The 26777-nt window shown below is 52.7% G+C and overlaps 1 protein-coding gene across 3 annotated transcripts in view; it reads left to right on the forward strand.

The window, feature by feature from the left end:
* The window catches only part of HDAC4 (histone deacetylase 4), a 244201-nt gene that overhangs the window by 58992 nt on the left and 158432 nt on the right, over window positions 1–26777 (forward strand). Inside the window, exons 1-2 of one of the 3 annotated variants that reach the window (XM_060151670.1) lie at window positions 14996–15018; window positions 17032–17121. The exons of the other annotated variants lie outside the window; for them this stretch is intronic. The gene's annotated coding sequence lies outside the window, so the exon portion shown is untranslated. Of the gene's footprint in view, window positions 1–14995; window positions 15019–17031; window positions 17122–26777 lie in introns of those variants that run through there. 3 annotated transcript variants of the gene reach the window in all.

The raw sequence follows: 26777 nt of genomic DNA on the forward strand, positions 1-26777 counted from the left end.
TGGCCTTGGCCAGCGGGGAGCTGGGTGTGGAGGTGGGCCTGTTGGGAGAAGAGTCGTCTTATTTATTCTGCGTCCTCCAGACGGGAGAGCCTGAGTGCTCGCGTTACTTCAGGCCGTCCTGGCCTGATGGCATCGCTGTGGGAAAACAGCGGGGCCTTCTGTCCGAGGACCCAGCGCTGGTGGGAGCAGTGGGCCAGGGTGCTCAGGCCGGGCTGGCTGCGTGCCCCTGGGGGTCTCTTAAGGTGCCCGGACAGGCCCGGTGGGCATGCAGAAACGCCCCCAGAAACAGAGGTCCCTGCTTTGGAGCGTTTCATAAAATTTCATAAAGGGTGTTAAGAAATTTGCCTTTGGATGTGTGATGGGGCCCGAGGTGGGTCACAGTTGTGCTGGAGATGTCAACGTTTCAGAGACCTTAAATGTGCTCTTTTCCGCTCGGCCTGCCCCGCCCCCCCCGCCAAGGGTGTGGCCCCTGTGCCCACTTGGGTCGGACTGGAGGATCCCCCCTCCTCTGCCTACCTCCCCTCCCCGCATTGGTCCCACCCCTGTGTCTGTGGGAAGGCCGAAGGGGACAGGAAACAGGAAGGAAGTTGCTGTGCTCGTTCTCTGGGGGAGCTCGAACAGCCGAGGTGCTGGAGGTGGGCTGTCAGCGGCTGGAGCTTGGTTGTCCGCTAACCACGCAGAGGAAGTTCTGTGCGGCTTCTTCTGTTTCTCCTCCAGCAGTTGTGCAGCCCCTGCTGTGCCTGGCGAGGGGCAGCATGGCGACACCAAGGTGGCGGCACCCGGGCCCTGCTTTCACGGCGCCCCGAACAGCGAAGGGAAGGATGGCCGAGAATGCCGTCAGTGCAGAGTTCCGTGCGTCTGCAGGGGCAGACGGGGGCCCCGGGGCCGGGGGTCGCTGCCTACGGGCCGCAGAGAAGCAGGAGGGCACCGCAGAGCTGACTCCTGAACGTGTCCCCAAGTACCAGCGGGGCGTGTGTGCAGGGGTTCTGGTCAGGGTTGGGGTGTCCTGTGAGCTGGTGGAAGAAGTTGCGAGAGTGGAGACGGCCCTCAGGCCTGACGGTGCACTGATGGTTTTAGGCCCCAGGCCCACTCTGCCCTTCCCAGGCTTTGTTCCTCAGTTCCCTTCTGCGGCAGGACCGTGTCCCTGCAGCGGCTTCACTTCCAGCTGGAGGGCCTTCTCTCTCCATCAGTTTGGGGAGGCGCCCATGGCCTTGTGGGGGCCACCAGGGCCTCTGAGATGGCAGCGCCCGTCGGACGTGCAGAACCCTTGGGCTGCCTTTCCCTCCTGGTCCTGCTGCACTAGAGACCTGGGGTCCAGGTGAGCAGAGCTGTGATCTGACAGCCCTGCCCCAGAGATGGAGGGGAGAGGACGCAGGAAGCAGGGCAGACCCGGGCAGTACAGCTGACTTGGTTTCCTTGCTAATAGACATTTTTCACGCCTTCTCCTTCTCTTCCGGCCCCCCTCAGTGCTGCGGGTCAGGCCTCCCCGTCTACATGGGACTGGCGCAGCCTCTGCCCCCTGGTCTGCCGTCTCTGGTGTTCTCTGAGTTGCCACCACCCTGACCTTCCCAGCATAGGGTTGGGTGGCTTCCTGTGTCGGGCCCGTCCCTGGTTCTCCCCACCTGCGGAGGAGGGCATCCAGGGTCCCTCATGACTGCGTGTGGCCCTCCAGCCCCGTCTGCCACCCTGCGGGGCCCCCATCCCTGCTCTCTGAGCCTCTCGCACGTGCTGCTCCGTGTGCCCGGAAGGAGCTTGCCCACCTGTCACCTGGTAGGTTCCTGCTCATTCGTCAAGCCTCCTCTCCTCTGGGACGTTTCCCAAGCAAGGCAGGCAGCAGCGGCTGCATCTTCCCCGCCCCTTACGTGGCCCCTCAGGGTAGCCCTTGGCATCTCGGGGGGGATTTCTGGGGCCCCCAGCTCTTCACCTCACTGAGCTTCTGGAAGACAGGGTCCTGGCTTTCCATGCTGCCTCGTCGCCCTCCCAGGTGTGTGTGGCACCCATGGCGCTGGGAAGTGGGACCAGGGGCTGCAGGTACCGGGGAGCCTGGGGCTGGAGCTGGCGTAGAAGGGCACCAGTGCCCCGCACAGGGACATGTGTGCGCAGCCGGGCAGGCCCGGGCCTGGTGGTCGCTGTCCCCCCTGCCCTGCTGTCCGCTGCGGGGCAGAGGCTGGCGATGCTTCCTCTGTGCTCCGCGCAGCCGCCCTGTCACACCCTCAGAAGCCGAATGCACGCGTCCACGTGGAAGTTCAAACCGGCAGCACCTCCTGGACCGGGACACTTCTCAGTGACTCAGCAGGTTCCTGTGCCTGCCCCATCTGTGTGCGCCCTGGGCTCGGACAGTTATGAATCACCCGCTTGCCTCTTGATTTGCGTCAATCAAACCACATGTGAAGGAAGCAGCAGCGAGCGAGGCTTTGCTGGCAGCTGGGCATCCAGCGCGGGGACACTGGCCAGAGACAGCCTCAGGGCCCCCCACCCCCAGCCGGCCCTGCGGTCCCCGCCCCCTCCCCCCACCGGCCCTGTGGTCCCCGCCCCCTCCCCCCACCCGGCCCTGTGGTCACTGCCCCTCCCCCCCCACCCGGCCCCTTCCCCGAAGCGGTGATCGGGCTGCCTCTGCTCTTTGTTGGTTTCCTCCTGGTGATCCTGCGGCCGCGGGAGAGGGTCATGGTTCCGGGAATGTTGACAGTTCCAGGGAGAGCCGCGGCCTCTTCTTTGTCACAGAATGATTTTAGAACGCAGCTCTTTGAAAAGATTCCTCGTAAGGAAGGCTTAATTAAAAAGAGCTGTCCTGTGTATAACTGGATCACTTTGCTGCATACCTGAAACTAACATGCCATAGTAAATCAACTAGACTCCAACATCAAATAAAAATTTAAAAAAAGGGGCTGTGACTGCTCCCCGCCCTTGATGCACCTGGTGGAGGGGCTCTTCCAGAACGGGGAGGGGCAGGGCCCCACGGCCCTGGGAGACCGTGGGACAGCAGGGGGCTGTGGTCTGCACCTCGGGGACTCAGAACCTTGCAGAGCAGCCCCTGGGTGGAGGTCTGCCCTCGTGGAGTCGCCCAGCAGCTGGGTGTCCTGTGCCCACAAGGAAGCCCTGCGCCCAGGGCCCGCTGGGGTGAGGCCCGTGGCATCGCCGGTTTCCTGGCTTGGCTCGGTGAGTTTTGTTTGAAGTAGGCACGTGAGGTTCTCATTTTTACCGTAAAGGTTACTGTTATTATTCTTGTAGTTTAAACTGTAGCTGACGTCCTCGTTCCTGGCTACTCCCAGCTTGAGTCGCATCTTGGGAGCACATGCCCTGCCCTGCTTCCCAGCATGGCATCGCCCAGCGAATCCTGTCTCTCTGCCCTTAGAGGGAGTTGGGGCCCCCACGCACGCAGAGCTGACCCTGGGTTCTGCCCCCTTTGGCAGCGGCCGGAAATGTGCTCAGGTGTGACCGCTCCAGGGAAGGAGAGGAACACGGCAGTGCTCCCGGGGGCGGTGTCTTCTGAAGCTTCTCTCTGGACCGGCTTAGAGGGGGTGACCTTCCCATACCCGGAGCTCAGGTTCGCATCTGCAGGAACCTGCCAACAGCCCATCAGCAATGGCCAGGAAGCAGAGCAGAGGAGCACCTGAGTCCAAATCCAGCCCTTCCATCCAGCATCTTTCTGTTTGTTTATCATGTAAAGTTTCCAACATTTACAAAAGTAAAAGAAAACAGACGCACGAATGGCCAGGTGGCCACCCCACGTCTCCACAACCACTGCCAGGCCAGTCTTGCTCGTGTGTGGCCTGTCTCCCTCCCCCGGCTGTCATTCGTATGTCTTAAAAGATTAGGACACTTTATGCCATGTGACCCTTATACCGTTTTCTCAGCTGAAACCCTGATGCTTTAATGCTGTCAGATAGTCACTGTTTAAAATCCCTGATTGTCTCAGAAGATTGTTTTCCTGGTTGTTGTTCAGGTAAGTGTTACCTGAGGTCCACTTGTGGTCTCTCTCCCTCTCTCTTTTTCCTTGAAGTTGATTCATTGAAGAAACTGGCTGGTTGTCCTGTTGAGTGTCCCCAGGTGGGATGTCACTGCTTGTACCCTGTGGTGCCCACAGCGTGTCCCTGTCCCTGTTTCTGGCAGCCCAGGGGTCCAGTCTGGAAGCCGGAACAGGCAGGAGGGGTGGGTGCCCCGGGGGACCTGGGAGGAGCCGGAAGCTCCTGGGGCCCCGGCTCGTGCTGCGCTGGCTGCAGGGCTCTGCGGGGGCCTGGGCTCCGCCAGCCTCTCTATCCAGAGCCGGGTAGGCCTCCTGGTGCGGGGAGACAGAGGCCGGAGCCGCAGTTGGGGTCCTGGGCCTCCGGGTGAACTGTGATAAAAGGGAAGTGCTCCTGGGGCGGAAGGACAAAGGACGGGGCTTTTTGCCTCGTGACTAACAAGGACAGGGAGGGGGAGACATTGACTTACTTACTGATGTAACATTGACTTACTGATGTAACTCGAACTCTGTTGAGCCGCGTTCACATAGTTTTCAGCGTGTCCGCGGGGCTGTGCAGCGGTCAGCACAGCCGTGTTAGATCCTGCTGCCCGTTAGCAGTGTCTCCCCGCCCGACCCCTCGCCAGCCCTGGGCAACCATCAGTCTACTTTCTGTCTCTACACATGTGTCTATGCTGGGCATTTCATCTAACTGGACTAATACAGCGTGCGGTCTTTCTGTGTCTGACTTACTAGCGTGTTTCAGGTCGGTCCCCCACGCTGTAGCCTTTCCGGTGCTCCAGGTGTGGATAGACCACATTTTGCTAGTTTGATCACCTGTTGATGGGCATTTGTTTGTACATTTTGGCTGTTATGAATAATTGTTGTGAACGTTCTTGTACAGGCTTTTGCATAGATATATGTTATCCTTTGTCATGGAAATATGCCTAAGAGTGGAATTGCTGGATCAGGTGATAACTTTATGTTTAACTGTTTGGGGCACTGCAGACTGTTTCCCACCACTTTCCATTCCCATCAGCCGTGTGAGGGCTTTGATTGCCTCACATCCCGACCAACTCTGGTTGTTGTCTGACTTTCTGACTCTAGTCATCCCACTGGGTGTGAGGTGGTATCTCATTGTAGTTTTGACGTGAGTTTCTCTGGTGACTAATGATGTTGAGTATTTTTTCATGGACTTATTGGCCATTTCTATATCCTCCTTGGAGAAATGTCTATTCCAATTCTTTGCCAGTTTTTTAAATTTTATTTATTTTATTTTAATTTTTTTTTTTTAGCGGTACACGGGCCTCTCACTGTTGTGGCCTCTCCGTTGCGGAGCACAAGCTCTGGACACACAGGCTCAGCGGCCATGGCTGACGGGCCCAGCCGCTCCGCGGCATGTGGGATCTTCCCGGACCGGGGCACGAACCCGTGTCCCCTGCATCGGCAGGCGGACTCTCAACCACTGTGCCACCAGGGAAACCCCTTTGCCAGTTTTTTTAATTGGGCTTTTTATTGTTGAGAGGTGAGGGTTTTGTATATATTCTAGATATATCTATCTAGCATATATAAACTCCTTTATCAGATAAATGGTTTGCAAATATTCTGTCCCCTTCTGTGGGCTGTTTTTTCATTTTCTGGATGCACAAGTTTTGAAGCACAAGGTTTTAATTTCAGTGAGGTCCAGTTTATTTTCTCTTTGTGTTTTTGGTGTCATATCAAAGCTGTTTATTATAGTCGAATGGGATAGACAGTGATGGTGTGGAGGCCCCCTCTCAGGGCTCCTGACTTTCTGCTTGTGTCACATGTAGATGCTGAAAGGCTTCTCCGGCTGTTATGAGAGATGCTTTTTTCATTGCCTTGCTGGGTTCTGCTGCGTTCTAACCATGATTCTCCTTCCCACAGTTGTTTTTAATTGAATGTCCACGGGAAGATGGCCAAGTAAATTGGAGTTTCACAGAGAGAACCGAGGTTCTTTGCTGATTTTTTTCGACCGTGGTTTTTCATCGTTCCTGCGTGCAGTTGGTTGGAATTTGGCCTCAGTTGTGAATTTTCATTGAGATCAGCATTGCTGGTCTTGCTGAATATCCCAGCATTAGAGAGGTTCCTTCTCTGCCCACACAAAAATTCCAAAGCGTTCTGAAGGCCCTGTGTTCTGTACAGATGGCTACTTCCCCCGGTTGGAAGTTTAATTGTGGGGCACAGAGCCGTCGGAGCTCCACGTGGGGAGACGGGCATCCTGAGAGGCGAGGCTGGGAGTAGGGGCTCTGACCTGCCTGGGGGGTGCACACCTGGCCCCCAGTCACTCATTGTCACCAGCCTTGGCCACACACCCAGACTTCATGTCCGTAAAACGGGGGTGATGGCAGCCTCTGCCCGAGAGTCAGGAGGACTCGCTGTCGGGGACGGAAGCTGCTGGCCTTGTGAACAGTCACCCCAAAAAGGGGGCGTTTTCTGAACTGCTTTTCAATCCTGTTGGGTATTCCGGGCCACTTGGAAAGTGACAATGTTTGACACTTAGCAGCTTATGAAATGTGGGTACCTTCCGAACCGGCTGCTTCTTCTCTGACCATCTGAAAACAAAACATACTAAACATCAGCTTTTTACCAGGTTAAACTCTGGATCTTTCATTTCCTTCAGATACAGTTTGATGAGAAAGTAAAGAGCTATGTGTCTTCGTCGGGTAAACCCAATCCTTTGATTCGCAAGACTTTTTTTGAGCGACGTAACTAATTAGGGTCTCCTTAGTGTTAATCCAAATATTCACCATGTTTCACAGTGAGGAAGGGTCCCTTTGCGTTTTCCTTGCCAAAAGCTAGCCTACCAGTACGTAATTTACTCTATACTTAGCTTTTCCAAGGTCTGTGTATGTATTGGTCTGAACTCTAAGCCGCTTAAATGTGCCTGGACAGCTCACAGGCAGTGTTCACGTCCATGATAATCTGTCAGCTGGCTGGCTAACTTCTTCGTATTAAGTGACTGTTTTAGTGATTTAAAATAAACAGATGGTTCTCCATTTGCATGCATAATACATTATAAAAATTTTGAGTATAAGTGGAACTTACTTGTTTGGGACGGGGAGCTTGGTTCAATTCCCAGGAGTATTATCAAGTCCCTAATTAAGGTGTAAATGTTTAGTTTCTTAGCCCCCAACAGCTTAGTACTGAATCTCGATTCTCGTTTTCAACGATTCTCCTTCTTTTCTTTATCTCTGTGCTCAGCTGTTTCGCTGCAGTATTTTCTGGGTTTTTGCACATCGTCAGCTCACCCTTCCCTTTCCAGTGGGGCACACGGAGGACAACTGCCCAGTCCCGTTGAGGCTACTACTGATGGTCCCTTTGACTCGCCGAGAATTCCCTCCCTGTCCCCACTGTGCTGTCGTCAGCATCCGTGCATTTCCGCTTTGATTCTCCATTTGTTTTCACACTTACTGATGTGGGACAGGCAGCAAAGTGTTGGCCTGGGTGCCCTGGTGAGGCTGCGTCCCAGCCGATGGTGCCACCTCTGGGACCAGGTTCCTCGTTGGCTGCCCGGGGGGTGTCCGGGCTCCTGGAAGGCAGTGTGACTGTGGCCTCCAGGGCCACCGTAGGGAACGAGCTCTTTTCTTGAAGTCACCTGTTTGCGTTTTGTGTCAGGGCCTCCTTTAAGGGGAGAGGGCAGGTCTGGGAGGCATGTGTCCAGGAAGCCTCGGCCAGTCCTGCTGGGCCACGCGGGAAGCGGCAGGAAGGGGCTGAGCCCGTGGCCGCCGGCTCCTCCTCTCACATGGCGTGGGGACAGCGCGCTGTCGCGATGACCGTGTGCTTGTCCGCAGGTGTCCCGCTTAGAGTCGTCTTCCTGCGTTGCCCATCCACAGTCCAGTGGCCCGTCTTCTGAGCACGTGGTGGGTTGGTAGGGCTGGAGGGCATCACAGCGACCGAGCCGCGGGAGAGACTGTCTCCCTCCTGAGCCAGCGGGAGGGCGTCGTCCTGCCGTCACCGGCCCAAGCATCCCAGGCCCGGAGGCCGCCCGGCCCTGGGAGGGCACGTGGATGCTGCCCGCGGCTGCCGGCCGTGTCGGCGTCCGTCTGTTGGCCGGGATGGGCGGTGAGGGTGCATGGATGTCTTTCATCTGTTCCTGAGTTAAGTGTTGGCGTGCACGTCGGGGGTGTTTTCTAATTGACGTTTTCCGCGGGCAGCGGCTTAGGGCAGAGTTTTGCTTTAAGCTCGGCCGTGGACGTGACTGGCCCTCAGCTCCCCTCAGCCAGCCCCTTCCCTCCTTCCTTCCCAGCTGCAGAGCTCGCGTCTGCCTGCTCCGTCTTTGGGGGCTGCTGCGGCGGTCCTGGGCCTTCCCCCGCTCGGCCCCTCGGCCCCGAGCCTGTCAGGGCCCCAGTGCCCTGGGGTCCCCACTGGCCTCTGCGCGAAGCCGGACGCTTGTCTCCTCCCAGAGCCTCTCATTTTCCCCACTTTTGTCTGATCTGCTCTTGGCTGGTGAAGATGAAAAAGCAAAGAGAGGTTCCGCTGTCCTGCCCCGGGTGATGTGGTTTCCTGGGAAATCCTGTTCCCTTTTCTGCCGCAGCCTCAAGAGGGGCCTTGCCTCTGACAGGACGCGGGGCGGTCGGCTGGCCACCCTGGGGACCCCTGCCTTCCCAAGGCCTCCAGGTGCTTCTTGATGACGGGGGGGGGGCCGTGCCCCACGCTGTTCCCAGATAAGGCATGTGTGTTTGTGGAACGCTCGGTGAAAGTGAGCACGGATGGAGTGTTTTGATTCCTCTTTGTGATAAGTCGGACTCGGGGAGAGAAATGTGTTCACTTTTCTGATGAGTATCTTTGTTCCTGACATGCAGCATGTTGACTCAACATCTTTTCAGAATCACACTTAGCTCGAGAAATTCTAAACCTCTTCCAGTCTCTGTGACCTCTTCGCTTGTCTGCAGGCCCCTTGCCCGTCCCCGAGAGGCTCAGGCCTGCGGTGGGCAGTCAGCAGCCTGGCCTGGCCACCTCCACCCGGTGCCTGTTCGTGCCTCGAAAGGAGAGGGAACGAGTGAAAGCTTAGGTAAACTTAAAAATGACAATCAAATAGATATTTCCTGACTGCTTTGGTAAACTTTTGAATTTAATTAGACAGGAGTTGGAGAGAAGGCTGATGAATGTACGGAATTCAAGTACAGCTTGTAGTTTGCTGTGCAGTTTTAAAAATGTTTGATGATCTTTGTCTTTTTAGGGAAACATCTTTATTCTTAGGTGAGGTGGCATTTGAAAGACTACGCGTTAGGAACATGAGGAGTTACTGTCTAAAAATCAAGACGCTGGAAACAATGAGTAACAGCAGACTTTGTGTGGAAAAGTGACCAGCTGACCTAGAGCGGTCCCTGGTCCTTGGCGAGGACGGTGCAGGAGGCCTGTGTGCAGAGGCGGAGGCTCCGGGGAGGGGCCGCCGTCTGCTTCCTCCGCAGGACCTCATCCCTGTAGCCCTGCAGCAACCACATGGAGGCGGAGGGCTGCTTGTGCGCAGGCCCTTTCGTGTGAGAGCCCTCATGGTCCCCTTGGCCACTCACACCCTTCCCGCACTCCTCCTGAGGAAGTGAGCGCTACGGAGCTGTGGTTTGACATTTCCGGTGCGGTTAGTTTTGTGAGTAAAAGACTCTCTCTATAGCTGCCATCGTGTGTGGAGCCCTTCTGGGAACAGTTAGAGGTTGCAGCTGCCTCCATGGCATCCTGAGGGGTCAGGAAGTCTCTGCTAACTGCTGTGCTGTGGACCCTGGGCGGCGCTGGACACGGCCTGGTGCCCCTGGTGGAGCCATTGGGCCCTGGTGCACCGCAGACTCGATCAGCTTCCCTGTGAGGCTTCAGCTCTGACCTGGAGGGTGTCTGGGTGCCGCAGGTAAGAGAGGGACAGCTTGTCCAGATGGGGACAGAGACCCAGAAGCAGGTAGCTGCCCGGTCAGCCGTCACTCATCCCGACTAGGGCTGCCCTTGCTCTACCCTGAAGGCACCCGGGAGAGCAGAGCTGCTTGGCTGGCTTTTGGAAAGCCTTTGAGGGCTGGGGGCAAACAGTGGGCTTTTTGTTTCTGGAAGGCCTGCTTCTGAGCGTGAAGCGTGAGCCCTTGGCTTCTTGGGAGGAGGGATTTTTTTTTTTTTTTTTGAAACCCCACCCATTGTTGGTCTCAGAGTGATTTCCTGATAAGAAAGTCTGTTGTATTTGCTGAGAAATCACAAGTTTGAAAAGGAAGCATTTCACGGTTCCTTTTATGAAGGAGCATTTTTAGAAGCTGTGATTTTTTTTTTTTTTTTTTTCTGAGAGGCGTGCTTGACCCTGGGGGCAGCATACTTTGTGCGGAGGACCTCTTGTCACCTAGGGTCAGGTGGCTGTGTGCTAGTGCACAGGCTGACCTGGGACAGTGGCGTCCTTTCCTTGGGTGATGCAGGCAGGGGGTCCGGGGGGCCCAGGACTCACTCCCAGCCCTTGGCTTCCGTGGGACCTTGGCTGCCAGGCCGCAGCCCTGCCCACCTCTGCGGCCTGTGCCTTAGCGCCCATATTTGGCCTCTGACCTGCTGTGTGGTAGCAGAGGGCTTCTCTGAACCTGGAAGATTCTGAGGAAGTTTCCAGCTTGTGGACAGAAGAAAAACAAGCTGCCGCAGTCAGCATGGGGGTGTCCCGATCAGCGTCACGTCTGTAGGAAGTAAGGAAAGGGGAGGTATGGCCACAGCGCCCCGCCAAGGGTGACGGGCAGTCCCTGGGTCCCCACGTGGACCTGCAGCACAGCACAGCCCTCTTAGGAGAGAGAGCCTGCCAGGCCTGGACACTGTGCCCCCTCTCTTCTGGGGGGTGAACGGGGACAGAGGTGCATACCAAGTGACCCAAGGGTCCCACTGAGAAATGCGGATTGAGTCTCACAGCCGTGGCGCCAGCACCCTCCTGCCCCTCTGCAGGCTGGGCTGGCGTGTAAGAACAGTGCTGGGCAAAGGCCCTCTGTTGGCTGAATGGGATGGAGCCTTCGTCCAGCCACAGGGCGTGTTCTTGGTGAGTCACGTGTGGTTGGCCGCCCCGTGGTGCAGTGGACACCACGCTTCTTTTTCCAGGATAGACCACCGCGTCTGCTGAGTGACTTCCACGAGGACGCTTGCATTAGCACTGCCCTTGCAGACACTGGAAAACCAACCCAAGGAAACCCATCGTCTGCCCCCATACCCTCTCGGCGCCCTCATAAATGTAAATTGCATTTGGAAATGCCTGTGCTTACATTTAAAACCAAAGCCTGATTTCACCTTTGCGATGCTCCAGAGTTCTGGCCGAATGGACGGAGGTGACTGTGCTGTGGGACCTGCTTCCTTTCCCCCAGTCCCAGAGCGCTTCAGGGAGCTCCCACGGCGCGTGGGCTTTGGGAAGGTGGGCGCCAGGAGGGACCTCAGGCCAGGCTGGGTTGACACCCTCCTCCCACCCCCAGCTGCCCTGTGTGAATCGGTGAAGTGAACAGCTCTTCCTCGCCAGGGCCGTGTATCCTCACCTGCCCTTCACCCAGCCCTCCTCGGGGGCCCTGGGCAGCCATGGTAGATTGGATGATGCCCAGCTGAGCACTGGGTGACCCAGGCCAGACACCAGCTCATGGTTCCTCTCCCAGGGACAGAGTGCGTGCAGTGTCCACCTCCTCTCCTCCCCAGCCTCTGGTAAATCCCTTCGCAGGTGGCTGACGCCACCCAAGGCCCTCGGGATCCTGCTGGCCCTGTGTGTCCTTCGAGAACGTACCCTCGGCAGTTCCTCGTGAGCTGCGTGCATGGGGCCTTCCTTCCCTTGCTGCCGTCCGCCAGCTCCCCTGTCCTCCTGCAGTGGATCCACCAGACCCAGCAGGACACTGGCATATCAGTGCCAAGAGCCACCCTGCCTGGGGAGCTCCCTGCTCTGCACCGTGCCCTGTGCTGCACAGAGCAGGCAGTAAGCTTCTTGGCGGGCTGAGGGGTGGGCCTGGCATTCCATCAAGCAGGCATCAGGGCCCCTGTGTGGTTGGAACAGCTCTGATTTCTGGGCGCAGAGGCCGGAGCCCAGACAGTGAACAGACACTGAAGAAATGTAGCATTTTATATGTTGGATACGGATTCCCGCAGTGACTGGCAGTGTGTGCCAGGCGGTCTGTCTGCAGGGCGAGTTCTCAATCCTTCAGGCTCAGGTGTCTTCACCTGAGCCCCGCCCAGGTCTTGGCTTCCCTGGGGGCTTACGTGTGGCCTTCTGTGGGGCACAGAGGCTCCCAGAGCGTCTCAGGAGTGGGTGCACTGACTAACCTGCAGTGGGGGAGCCCCTGCTGGGCCGGACGCTCCTGTTTACCCAAGACACCAGCCCATCCAAGGGGTGCTGGGCCGGTTCTGGAAACAGTCCAGGTGCCTTAGTGTGTGAGGGCAGGCCCCAGAGTCTTTCTCCTGCACGTGTGACTGGGTATTCTCGTGTGGCCCCTGCATAACGCCTGGGCCTGGCCACACCTCTGCTGGGAGTGCCAGGCACTCGGACCTCGGGACCTGGGCTGCACCTAGAAATGTATGTACCGTGGGTCGTGGTCACAGAGTGTTCAAGCTATTGTTTTAGAAAGATTACGCTGGCCAGAGTGTTTTAAATGGATTAGGAGGAGGGAAGGATTCAGGCGAGGCCAGGCAGGGTGGGGGGGGATCATGGTAAATGTCTGAGCAAGGAGGCCCAGAACCAGAGGAGTGACCTGTCCCCTAGGTCTCCCGTGTTCTTCAGCCTTGTTCCCTTATTTTGTGCACAGAGGTCATCCACAACTTTTGTTAGAGTTATTCCTAGCTAGTTGATGCTATTATATTGGTAACTATTAGTAAATTTTATTTTCTATTTTTATGCAGAAATAAAAAATTTTTGTATACTGACCTTTGACTGACCTTCTTGAATTCTAGTAGCATCTGTAAATTCTTCGGAATTTTCTACATGCTGATTGCAAACAATGGCAGTTTTATTTTTCCTTTCCATTTCTTATGTCTTTCATTTCTTTTTCCTGCCTCAGTGCATCGGCCAGGGGCACTGCTACTGCTTGAATAGCGGCTGTCCTCCTCTGGTTCTAGACGTCAAAGGAAAACTTTCCTTGTATCACAGCTGACATGATATTGCTGTGGTTCTTCTCTTTGTTTTTTTCCTAAGGACCCATTATCAAATCAGTGTTGTGCTTTCTGTTCCTAGTCTCCTGTGAGGGTTTTTTTTCCCGCCATAAATGTATGTTGAATTTTATCAAATGCTTCTTTTCTCTCCGTTGAGGTGATATAAATTTTCTTCTTTATTTTGTTAATGTGGTTAATTATACTAATTTTTAAAAATTAAACCAACCCTTCATTTCTGAACTGAATTCACATTGACCAAGATGTAGTAGTATCCTTTCTATACTGCATCTTTTAGTATATTAGTTTGCTAATATTTTATGATTTTTGCTTTTGTGTTAATGAATATGTTTAACTTGTAATATTTTTCTTGTCAATTTTTGATATCAAGGTAATGCTGTCTCATGAAAAAAGTTGAGAATTGTTTCCTTTCTTTATTTTCTCTGAACGGCTCTGTGTAACATTGGAAATATTTCTTCTTTTTTTTTTTTAGAAGATGTTGGGGGTAGGAGTTTTTTATTAATTAGTTAATTAAGTTTGGCTGTGTTGGGGCTTCGTTTCTGTGCAAGGGCTTTCTCTAGTTGCGGCAAGCGGGAGCCACTCTTCATCGTGGTGTGTGGGCCTCTCACTGTCGCGGCCTCTCACTGTCGCGGCCTCTCTTGTTGCAGAGCACAGGCTCCAGACGCGCAGGCTCGGTAGTTGTGGCTCACGGGCCTAGTTGCTCTGCGGCATGTGGGATCCTCCCAGACCAGGGCTCGAACCCGTGTCCCCTGCGTTAGCAGGCAGATTCTCAACCACTGCGCCACCAGGGAAGCCCGGAAGTATTTCTTAATTGAAAACTTGATAGAACTTTTGGGTGAAGTCATCTCTGTCTGGAGTTTTCTTTGTGGGACAGTTTTAAATTCCAGATTATATTTCTTTAAAAGAAATTGGACTATTCAGGTCTTCTATTTCTTCAGATGTCAGCTTTGGTAAGTTGTGTTTTTCAAGCAGTTTTTAATTTCAATCAATATTTGCATAAAGATTTTTATAAGATCCTCCTGTTAACCTTTTTAATATCTGTAGGAGGTATAGCAGAGTTTCTTCGTCTTGGCACTGTTGTTATTTGGGGCAGTTAATTCTTTGTTTGGAGGTGCTGTCCTGTACATTATAGGACGTTTAGCAGCAAGTCTGGAATCTACCCACTAGGTGCCAGTAGAATTCCCCTTTCCCGGTTGTGACAATCAAAATCTTCTCTTTTTATCATTCTCACTAGAGCTCTTTCTATTCTATTAGTCTTTTTAAAGTACCAGTTTTTTGTTTTGTTAATCCTAAGGGTTTGTATCTCTTTTCTATTTCATTACTTTTTGCTCTTTATTATTCCCTTTCACTTCCCTTGAGTTTGATTTGCTGTTCATCCATAAGCCCTTGGATGGGCCCTAACAGGCATTTGAAGGCAGTTTTCCTCTCTGCACAGCTTCAGTTTTTCTGGTTGTCGTCTGTGTTGAAACTTGGTCAAATGACCTGTTTCACCTTATCTTGCAACTTGCGTTTCTTGGAGAAAGCATGTTTATCCATCAAATATTGATGCTCAGAGTGTATTTGGTCAAAAACAGATCTCTTCCTATACGAATTAGAGGCAGGCGTGAATAGCAGAAGATGTTTAGCGGTGTATCTGGGGAAATTAGTCAATTTGAAATGTAATTAATAACTAAGTTAATTAGTAGAGGGATTGTTAGGAGGTTTAGAGTTATGTGTCCAAAGAGGTATTTTGGAGTTTTAATGGCAAGTTTATGCGAGAGTAGATGTTTATTTTGAGGGGCATCTGAAGGTATCAAGGCTCTCCCCCTTCTTCCACAGCCCATTCCATGAAGATATTGGTCTAATGGATGTGATTGGTAATATATCTGCATTCCATACAAATGGATGATAAAATTAGTGTTATTTTGAGGTCACACTCTTTCCAGGTGCTGTTGGTTGGATAGAGATCTGGAAGTTGAATATATTTGAAATCTGAAGGATCTCAGGTCAGTTATTTCTTATTATTTGTTTCCTCATTTATAGCATGATTCATCCACACACCCATCCACTCACCCATCCATCCGGTCTCTACCCGTACTGAACTGGTCATTGTTTTAGCGTCGTGGATTAAAAACAAAAAAACTGTCAACTTTTCATCCCTCTTAGGAGCTCTTGATTTTGTGGCAGAGGCAGACAATTAATCCAGTGTTGTTAGGATGGCCATGTTGGCAAGGAGCCTTCCTCATCACCACCCTCATTGCATGAGGCGAATGCAGCGGGTAAGGTCAGTGCTTTCCGCGGAGGCCAGCCTTGGTTCTGGGTTGGGTGCGCTGATGGCAGCCTTATGCCACCGAGTTGTTCCTTTCCAGCATGTGTTGGTCTTCTGAGTATATTTTCCCAACAGAGGAATTTATCAAAGGCAATCCTAATTTTTTCCTTAGTCAAAACTATTAAAAAGGAAAATCCCACCCACAAAGCCAAACCGTTCCCGAAGTGAATTCCGGAATTCATTCTTGGATTTGTTTCTCTCTCGCCTTAAAAGTGAAGGTGTCTCCTCAGGACCCGCCCCACACTCGCTTGCCTTCTGCACTCTTCAGTACACTTCCTTTTGTGACGAAATCTGTTTCAAACTCTAAAAAAAGCAGCTGGAACACACTTGAGTCGCTCAGCACAAACTACAAAGCGATGCCATTGACTGTGCAAAACAGATGCTGTTTGCATTCAAATAAAAGACAAACATAATATTTGCATTAATAGAGAGCCTTTGCAAAAGTATTTGCATAAAGTGGTTTATCCTCTTCCAAGAGCTGGCTACTTTTTGCTAATTTCTGAGTGGAGCAAAGGATAAGCAATCTTTTGCTGATTATGTCTCACAAAGAGTTGCTTTTGCACAAGTGTAGCTGATTTCAGAGAAGGGCTCTCCAACATGCAAATATGGTGTCAGGTGGAACACTGCATTGATTGCTGTCAGTCATATTCTTGGTAGCTTTTTGTGTTTAAAGTCGGATTGATGAGCTATTACCTTGTTCTCAGTGCTACTAAACTGCTTCTGCAAAGAGTTACCCAAACTGGGCCTTATTTCACTGGCTGCCTCCTCTTTGTAATGAGAAAAAGCCAGACGATTGGTGTGTGGAGTGCTTTGGGACCTAGTCAGTGCAATTTCAAGGATAGCTATAGTTAATTCTTATTTCACTCAGGAGGGCTATATGAATAAAGGTAAAGAAATCAGAGCAAAGGACAAATAATGGTCTATCAAAGAGAAGGAGAGCCCAGAAATGCGTGTTTTAAGTCCTGCATAATTATTCAGAAACAAACTAAAATTTGGCCATGAGTTTCCTACCCTGTTAAAGTGAAGAGGGAACCTTGTTTATTTTTAGGATTTTCATCATTCTTAAGAGGAAACCAACTAGGTGTTTTAGGCAGTGGCTTTGAAACACACATACACAGAGGTACTGAAGCAAAAGTTTGAGGAAACAGTATTGCCCATAATGAAAGTAGTCTCAGTAACTATATGATGGTTTGTATTAACTTAGTATTCAGTCCTTATCTGTATTGACTTACACGTTAATAGTGTATTACCTTACCCTTACTCCTAGCATCTTACTCTTTCACTTTGGAAATGGCTTCCTTCTGTCTGAAGTAACGCATTAGTTGTTATTTCAGCAATGGTTTCTTCGTGGTAAACATTCTCAATTTTTGTTTGACAGAAGATGTCTTTTTCTCCCTTTTTCTTGAGTGGTAGTTTAGCTGGGTATAGAACTGTAGGTGACTTGTATTTCACTCAGCAGTTTTAAGGTATTTTATTGTCTTCTGGCTTTTCTGGTCGAAAAGTTAGCTCTCAGTCCAGTGCTGTTTCTTCTGAGGTAATCCGAGAATTATATATAATTCTCTGGATGACTTAAGTCTAGCAAGGTTCAGGAGCCTGAGGTTGTGATTAATTTTGTATATTGTTCAACTCTGTACTTTGGACGCTAGTGGTATCTTTGTTTCCCAAAGTGTGAAATTGGTTTTTGCCACAGGTGCCCCTGTTAATTCAGAACACCAACCAAGCAGCCCGGATTTGACCACTGTTGTTTTCCAGTTCCTCTTTCCTGCAGTTGAGCTAAAAGGTTTGCCCTTCTTTCTCATTGTCTGTGGTTACTTTAATGATCGACCAGTGATAACCGAGTACCCACCTAATGGTGCTCATTTTCATTACAGATTGCTGTCATGCCTAAGTAGTTGGACATACTCTGTCTATACAGGTATAAGGGCCAAAGAAATTGGTTATAGATTAAGAAAGGCTGCTTTTCTTGGGGGGGGGGTTGGTGTAATTTCTACAGATTTCCTTCTCCCCACGATTCTACTCATTGTCAGCAAACTAATACGGGGTGGGGGGAGTGTACATGATTTCTCATCTGAGTTGAACTTTGACAGGAAATAACTGTTCCAAGAATCATCATATCTCATGAGAAGATTAAGCTATGTCATCAATTCAGCGTAGTCTGGAAAAGAGGTGAACCTTGGGGGTGGAAATACGCCTCAAGCTCTCGCTTTACCCTACCTGCTGCGGGTGCTCAGGCCGCTCGCTGGGGGGTGTGAGGTGTGGGTGGCCTGCCAGGTGGAGCTCCGGCTGCCTAGGCCAGGGGGCTGTTCATCCTGAAACTGAAAGAGGAGGGCAGGGGGCAGGGCACAACCTTTAAAAGAGTGACATAGCCGTAGGACACCATAAAAACTGGTTAGAACCAATTAGGTCCAAGATGGCAGAAGATTCAGCTTCCCGTAACCTTGAGCCTCGCTATACGCTCATTGTAGTACATGCATCAGCATCTAAATGACACACCCACAGGCTCCACGACCAAAAAAGGCCCCAAAAGCAGGTGGTGGCCCAGTTCCTGGAAATCCCTGCCCCTTCTCCGAGGTAGTTGGAATAAGCCTCCCACTCGTCAGCCTGTGAAATTATCCAGCCCGTAAAAACTAGCCGCCCCATATTCCGGGGCCTCTCGCCTTCTGAGACGGACCACACTCTGCCTATGGAATGGGTCTCTCTCTAAATAAATCCACTTCTTATCTATCACTTAGCCTCTCACTGAATTCTTGCTGCGACGAGACCTCAAGAACCTGAGCTTAAGTCCTTAAGTCCTGAGACTATGAGACTACATGTGTGAGCTCAGGTAAAAGACCGTGGGTTCAAGTCCCAGTCTGGACTGTGCAGTTTCAAAACCAAGGGCCAGCAGAGCATTAACCGGTCATTTGCTCGTAGGGAAGAATCTGGATAGTTCTCTGCAAGAGTGAGAGACACAGGGTCAGGGCCCCCCTGACCCTGTCTCTCTCACTCAGACCCGGTTACTCTGCTTGCATGTCTGCGGCGGGGAGGGAGGAGAGAAATGCTTTGCTTCTACTTTTTTCTTCATTCAAAAATTACTCCGTTACAGGGCTTCCCTGGTGGTACAGTGGTTGAGAGTCCGCCTGCCAATGCAGGGGACACGGGTTCGTGCCCCGGTCCGGGAAGATCCCACGTGCTGCGGAGCAGCTGGGCCCATGAGCCGTGGCTGGCTGGGCCTGCGCGTCCGGAGCCTGTGCTCCGCAAGGGGAGAGGCTGCAACAGTGAGAGGCCCACATACCGCAAAAAAAAAAAAAAAAAAAAAAATTACTCCGTTACAGAACAGGGAAGATAAGGGATTGTCGTCTAAAATTTTGGATGTATCTGTTCTTAGAACTATAAAGCTTTCAAAGTTTGGCAGGTTGTTTAGAACAGCCATTTTTAACACACTGGCAATTGGAAAGCAGTCTGCTACTTCCCAGCGTGGCCTCTGGGGCCACGTCTGTGCTTTGGAGGAGAAGGGGGAGGGGAGGTGGGCTGCACAGGCCCCTGGGCCGCCCAAGAAGGACTCCACAGGGCACTGGACCCGCCCGAGAAGGACTGCACGGGGCACTGGGCTGCCCAAGAAGGACTGCACGGGACCCTGGAGCCCTGGGAGCAAGAGCTTCCTTCCTGTTCTGCTCTTCCCTTGTGCCTTTTGCTTTTCCTCCGTAGTTGCTGCTGAATGCCCTGGGAACTAACGAGCCTGCTGCCGGGAGAGAGGGCAGGAGGGCGTACTCCCGTGGCGGGGGTGTCTGAGGCACATGTTCCTGTGAGCCGGTGTCAGTCAGGGGTGCTTTACTCGGGGAGCCTCGTCGCATCCTGTCAGTCCTGTGAGGTGAAGCCATTCACCAATTTTACAGATGTGGAAAATGAGGTCAGGTTGTCGGTGTGAGGTCAGGGGCACCCAGGAGCAGATCTGGGCTTTGGTGCCCGGTCTCTACACTCACAGTCAGAACCTCGGCGCCAGCCACCAGGGTGCCCGGGACTCCCCGGCAATCGCGCAGAAACCACAGGCTGAAAAGAATGCAAAGGACAGAAACCCGTATCCTGTCACTGACATCAGCGCAGTTAACATCTCACAGCAAATTGCTGCTCCTGTCAGTACCTCTATTTTTAGAAGGTTAAATAGAACACGATAGAGTGTAATCAGTGTATTTTTAGAAACTGAAGTTTGTGTTGTATAAAAATGGTTATAAGAGGAATAATGATAAGGTTTAGTTCGTCTTGACTTGGGGGAGGCTGTGCTCTGTAGAGTGTATCCGTATTGCGTGTAACAAAAATGTAACAGTGATTTCTACGGCTTGTCTACCATCTTTTCAGAGGACCCAGGAAAGCCAGTTTTGTTGGAGGAAGGGGTGTGCTGGGGTGTTTTTGCATTAGATAATAATGGTGAAATTCTCTTGCGTGCGTGGACACCTTTGAATAACCGGCCGCCTCGTGCAGTGGGAGCCCGTCCTCTAGGCTACGGGGGCACGTGCGAGGCGTGGAGCAGGTGGCGGTGGGGCTGCGGCTGCACGAACCTGCCCGGGAGACCGGAAGGCTCTCTGCGCATCAGCTAAGATGCTGACAGCTGTGCATCTGCAGGGCGTGACTTGTGTGCCCAGCTCTTGTTTCTGTGAAGTTATCTTTTAAAAAGTTAAGACGGTGGATCTAATTTTAAGAACAACGTGCTGTATGTTATTAGGCAGTACGGAAATGAGAGAAAGTCGAGCTTCCTGAGGCGGTTCAAAGCTCATGTTGCAGGCCCCCCGCCCTCCACGGCGGCCCCTCAGCCGGCGTCCACTCACCGCGGGCGCATCTGTGAGCTCCACGCTCCACAAGGACCGCGTGCCCGTGAGGAGGCCCATTGCAGGCTCTTGGGCTGCACTTGTCAGTTGAGATGCGATGTGGGGTGCACGGGGGAGGGGTGGAGGGGGCACCATGTGGACGGAGGAAGCCTGTTTCCCAGTCCCAGATCCGGCAGCTTTTCTCCTGGCGCCACTCACGAGCCAGTCGGCTGCTGTCTTCCTTTGGCCGTGACCCCCGGCAGCAGGGCCCGCCCGAACGTGGCAGTCGGATGTCAGGCCCCTTCCCGTCCAGGGCCGCAGAGCAGGGCGGCGTTGGGGAGGAGGCTTCTTTCCCGGCCCCCTCAGGGCCGGCGCCCTTGAGATTTTCCCTTTTCCTGGTGGAGGGTCACACGTCAGTGCTGAGCATGAGCCCCGGAACCATCGGGAAGGACTTGTGGTGCTGCCCCGCCACGCCTGCAATCGAGTGCCTTCTGTTCGGTGCCTGATGGAGCTCCTGGGGGCTGGCAGTGGGGACAGGCAGCCACCGTGCGGAGCTGCCCTGACAGCCGCCGGGAGGGCGGGCGGTTCTCGGGCCACACGACACGCGTGTCTGGTCACAACTGCCCAATCTCCAATTCACTGTCACCCCGCTGGTTCTGGTGAGGAGGCCCAGGGTCTCTGGAGACCTGGGTGCCGAGGGTGAAATGGTGTCACGAGTTGCACGTCTCCTCCGTCCCGCGGTCCTTGCGGGCAGGCCTCCCGTCAGCGCGGGGCTGCCAGCACCTGAGGCGGGGCCCGGAGCACACTGGGCTCCTGGCGGTGCGCTCACCGGAGAAATGGAGCTAAGCCAGGGCGGTCCACGTAACTGGAGGCCGTACGTGCGGCCCGGTGGGAAGCGTGCAGCGTCCTCACGGTGGCCCGTGCTCAGGCTGCCCTGGCGGACACCTGCTCGGCCACAGGGCATGGCCGGGTCTCGTCCTCCAGACGAGGGTTAAGTTCTAAAATGAAGAGCCTCTGTAGGATCGTGCATTTCAGAAAGGCACGAGAGAAACTAAAACCAGCAAGATCCATGAAACATACTTTCTCCGCTGGTATGTATTTTAAGAACCGTTTCCTGACAAAAGACTTCTGGGTGGGGTAGGTGTCATCTAATATCCAGTTCTTTTTTTATTTCTTTAGCAGCTCAGCTAGAGAACTTAGTAGTTCAGAAGTCTGCAGCCCCACCCAAGATGCTGAGAGTCTGGATGGCAGAAATTAGCACAGCAGTAAAGATGCTGCTAAGGACAGGAAACTTACAAACTGGCAAAATGAGTGGAATAAACCACATGCGAATATTTATTTACTTGAATTTTGAGCCACTGACAAATCCTGAACTTTTCTTTTTTTCTGAGAAAGTCATAAAGAAAGGAGCAGAGGGGGTTTCGAAGTTCTGTTTGCTCTTCAAAGTAGGTCTCTTAGAGCCAGCAAGGCCAGCGATCTGTGTTCGTCATCTCCCGCCTCTCCCCCCGCACGCGTGAGCCCACCGCAGTCCCCTCTGTGTCCTTCGTGCTCCGAGAGGGGCCTTGCCTTCCAGCCACCCACCTCCCATCTGGCCGGAAGTCCTGACGGATCACCTTCAAAGTAGATCGCAAATCAGACCGTTGCTCCCAGCTCCATGGCCACCGTTCTCCTCCAGGCCTCAGAGACAGCCTCCCAGCTCTTCTTCCTGCTTCTGTCCCCTCTTCGGTCCCTCCTGGCCCTGGTCAATACTCTCTGCCTCCAGGCCTGGGGCCCCCCTGACCCTGTCTCTCTCACTGAGACCCGGTTACTCAGCTCCACTGCCTGGGACCCACCAAGTTTGTTCCACCTCAGGGCCTTTGCACGTGCTGTCCCCATGCCTAGGATGCTCTTGGGATAGTTTACACGGCTGCTTCTCACCTGCCATTCAGGCACTGCTCAGATGTCTCCACCTCCCAAGGACCTATCTGAGGAATAACCCCCATCACATCCCGCTCAGCACATGATCCCACACGACCTGTTTATGTGTGTCACCTCCTCTTCACTAGTGGCAGTTTGGGGTGCTGGAACTCGATGTCACTCGAGGCTGTATCCCCTGGAATGAGGACAATCGCTCCATAACTCGTTCAGTAAAATTTGCTGAATGACTGAGTGATGTGATTTGGACCTTGTGTCTTGGTGGGTCAGCGCTTAGAGGCAGAACTTCCTGACCCTGATCAAGACAACCGTCACCATCTCTCTTGCTGACTTTCTTCATCTTTAAAATGCGGACAATAATAGTATTTATGCCATTCGTTTCCTGGTGAGGACTGACCGAGCTGATGTGAAGGAAGGACTTGGACGGGTACCTGACCCCTAATCAGTGCCTGTTACTGGTTAGCTGTTATTTCTAAGTTAGAAGGCAAACCTGACCGATGGTGTTGAGGAGCTGGCCAGAACAGTGGTTTAGAAACAGTGAACTATATCCACACTAAATATGGTCCTAAAGAGAGCTGGGGGGAAAGTCTCCCCACCCAAGGTGCTGTGGCCACTGCGCACATCAGCAGACGTCAGCCGGGGGGGCACGAGGGCCGCGTGTCCCTGGGGCAGCCGCTGCTGCGTCAGTCCGGCCTCTCTCAGTCCCTCTGGGCCCTCCCATTGCAGTAAAGGGAAAGGGCAAAGGAGCCCTTTTTCGAGACAAAGAACTAGCAGTGCTTTCGAGTCCGACGTGGCCGGGAGGGTGAGTAGGGCCGCAGCTCGGGTGTCCATGTTGCCCGGGCCTCCGGGGCACGCTCCCCGCAGACGCTCTCCAGCCACACTGTGAACTTGCCTGCGCGGACTTGTTCCAAGTGGCCGTTTGGGGTTTATTGTTTTGAGTTAGTGACTCATTTCTCGTGAGCTGCTTATTAACATGTACCTCTTTTCCGGCTTCCTGTCACTTAACCACAAACACCTCTCAGCTAATCTTTAATGCTCAGCAGTGTGGAAAGTGTGCGGGGAGCTGGTCATCCAGCCAGTGGTTTTAGTGGCGGACTCACAGTTTCAGGAGATGCTTTGCCCCATCAGGCGTCTTGCTGTGGGATGAGATGCACGTTCTCTGTGCAGGCGGGACTGCCCGCTAGCATCACAGAGGGACAGATGAGGTGGGAGGGGCACATTTTGTATCTTTTTCTTTATTTACTTTATTTCATCTACTCCTGTGTCAGTTTACCTCTCCACTGAACACATGAGGAAACTGAGGCTGGGTTGAAACGACATGATCACTAATGAAGCTTTGCGTGTTGGGGAAGCCAGGCCTGTCCGACCCCGAGTCCCCCGGGGCCACACGGGCTCCTTCCCGGGAGAGGTCTGCTCTGTCTGTGAGGGGATGAACTCAGGTGGGAGTTAACAGGTGTTGGTTCAGAAGGTAGGACAGCGGCAGAAAACAGTGGTGGTGGGATTGCCTGTGGATTTTCACAGGCGTGTGGGTTGGTCTGAGCAACCAGAGGAAGCGTGGTTATGGACAAGTGGGCTTCAGAGCTAGTTTTCAGCCTTTGCCGGTAACTCTGCTACTTCTCGTCATTACTGATGTGAGCCGGGGGTATCTGTCCAGAAAGCTAGTTTGCGTCAGCGCAGAGATGCGGGTCCACTGCGTGCTCGTGTGCGGGGCTCCCATGGGACTCTGTGGTCCGTTATTTGTTACACAGAGTCTGAGAAATCTGCACCTTTTGCATCCGAGGTTCTTTCCCCTCCTGCGTCTCCAGAGCTGTACCAGCAGCTTTGGAATGACTCACTCAGTTATGTCCTCCCCAGGGGGCAGATGGACAGTGTCTCTGGAGCAGAGACGGATCTGTTTTCAAAGGCGGGCAAGGACATTTTCTCCTGATTTTCTAAGTCTCTTATTAACGGTTGAGCTGGGCCGGGCCACGCGATGGGGACAGCTGAGAGCTGTCAGCTCACTAGGGAGGGGGGAGGAGGGGCAGACCGTCCCTGGAGGACCATCTGAAAGGCAGCTGAGAAACTCCCCTCAGGAAAGGCTGCCCGGGACCTGGGAGAACAGAGCCGGCCTTTGTCTGGCCTCCCAGGGCACAGCGGCCTGGGCTCCAGCGCTGCCCACCCGCGAAGCTGTTTTCTTAACTTGCTCCCTCGCACATCCCTCCCTGGCCCTCGCTCCTTCCCGTGGTGCAGCTCCGAGCTGGACCCGGGACCTGGGGACCGGAAAGAGCCTGCTCCGCCCCGGGCAGCTGTGGTCCAGGCCCCTCCTGGTGGCCCGTGGTCACACTCGCTGTGTGTCCTTCCTCACTACCAGAGCTTTCCGGTCTGTGGGTCGTATCTCAAATCGGTGAGGGCCGGTCCACCCTCGCCGGGGCTGAGTTCTGCCTGACACCAGCTGGGGCCTGTGTCCTGCCCATGGTCACATCTCAGATGCTCAGGACCCATCTGTTGAGCTGAACGTGAGCCGGGAGGGTTTGCTTGCTTGCACAGCTAGGGGCTGGTAATAAACTGGAGGTTGTTAGGAATGTTACTGAGAGAACTAGTTAGACTGATGAGCTGGTGGATGTGAAGCGAGGACAGATGCTTAGGGACAGGAAGAGAGGGGCTTGTCTTGGCATCTCTCGAAAACTCTTATCATGAAAAACTTTTTAAAAAAAGATGAACTGTAGTCCATATAGTGAGATCCCCTGTGCCCGTAGAAACACTGAGCTTTCTGACCATTCCCACTTCATCAGGTCCCCCCTCTCCAAGCTTCATCCCCTGGAGAATTTAAAACAAGCCCCAGATGCCACACCATTTTCCCATAAATACTTCAGTGTGTGTTTCTAACAGGTACAATCCCATTGTCACACTCAACAAAATGAATAATAATTCCCAGCTATCATCTTATACCCAAGCTGTGTTCCATGTTTGCTCGTTGTCTGTAAAAAAGTCTCGGTGCTGTCATGTGTTCAAATCAGGATGCAAACGTCGGGACGGCTCTGCAGTGTTTACTCTGTAGCGGCTCACCTACCCGTCCCGAGGAGCTGGGGCTTTTGCCCTTCGATTTTGTCCTTCCACACCTGACTGATCAGAGCCTCCTGGGGCCTTTGAACCTGTTCCTTTAAACACGTATTTCCTATAAACTGGTAGCTGGAGCTAGATTTGATTTCCAGGGGAAGGACAAGAAAACCTCAAAGATCAGCCCTGACCTTTGCAAAGTCTGCCTGTTTTTCCTGAAGGAAAAGTATTGCCTAGAGAAAAAGGGTCTAGCTTCTATTTTCATTTTCTCTGATAAACGCACGTAAACTGTATTGGACGTGCGTGCCTCAGGAATTCATAACACTTAGCTCATTAAAGTTTAATTCATATTAATGGGCACACACAAGCTTTATTATAGAACTTTGCTATGTTTCCACAGCTTGCATGATGAGGAAAAGAAGCATTTAATGGACTGGGATGCTGGAGGCTCTTAGCAGAACTCACAGGGGAGGTGCCCGTCTGGTCCGCCTGAGTGTATGCAGCACCTGAGTGGTGCCGGTATCAGTCAGGCGGGGGCTTTGTTGGATGTGGCTCTGAAGGAGGGTGGAGGATGCCAGAGGGATGGGGGGCCCTTCAGCAAAGGACTCGGGAAGCAGAGGGGAGGGAGGCCAGGTGCTGGGGGGAGTTTGAGACCCCCTGCGGTGTCAGGGGAAGGGCCCTGGGGGAATGTGAGTATTTTGCTGACCTGATGAATCATTTCTGTTTGTGACATTTCAGTGTACTGAGCCCCCTTTTATGATTTAAATGAACAAGAGGGTCAAGCTTCCAGTAGGAGGGTTCCACAGGTCCACAGGTCTGGTGCAGGGAATGCTGGCCTCACCTGAGCGTCCCGGGACACCCCCGAGAGCTCTGCACAGACTCACATGACGTGGGAGGGCCCCGGGTGGGGGTCAGCGGGCGAGCCTGGCCTGCAGACCCTGCCCTGTGCTCCCATCCTGGCGGCCAGGCCTCCGAGCAGCTGGCTGGTCCTTTCCATCTTCATTCAGGCAGGTCAGCACCTTTCACCAGGCGCGAGAACTGTGTACTTTTCCGTCATTCTTATAAAGGGTAACCGATTTTTAAAAAACTTTCTTTCCATCGAGGGTTTTTTAAATTAATTAATTAATTAGTTTATTAACATCTTTATTGGAGTATAATTGCTTTACAATGGTGTGTTAGTTTCTGCTTTATAACAAAGTGAATCAGCTATGCATATACATATATCCCCATATCTCCTCCCTCTCTCATCTCCCTCCCACCCTCCCTATCCCACCCCTCTAGGTGGTCACAGAGCACCGAGCTGATCTCCCTGCACTATGCCGCTGCTTCCCACTAGCTATCTATTTTACGTTTGGTAGTGTATATGTCTCCATGCCTCTCTCTCGCTTTGTCACAGCTTACCCTTCCCCCTTCCCATATCCTCAAGTCCATTCTCTAGTAGGTTTGCGTCTTTATTCCCGTCCTGCCCCTAGGTTCTTCAGAACCAGTTTTTTTTTTTTTTTTTAGATTCCATATATATGTGTTAGCATACGGTATTTGTTTTTCTCTTTCTGACTTACTTCACTCTGTATGACAGACTCTAGGTCCATCCACCTCACTACAAATAACTCAATTTTGTTTCTTTTTATGGCTGAGTAGTATTCCATTGTATATATGTGCCACATCTTCTTTATCCATTCATCTGTTGATGGACACTCAGGTTGCT

Source organism: Lagenorhynchus albirostris, chromosome 6, assembly GCF_949774975.1.
Source record: "Lagenorhynchus albirostris chromosome 6, mLagAlb1.1, whole genome shotgun sequence".
Lineage (NCBI taxonomy): Eukaryota > Metazoa > Chordata > Mammalia > Artiodactyla > Delphinidae > Lagenorhynchus > Lagenorhynchus albirostris.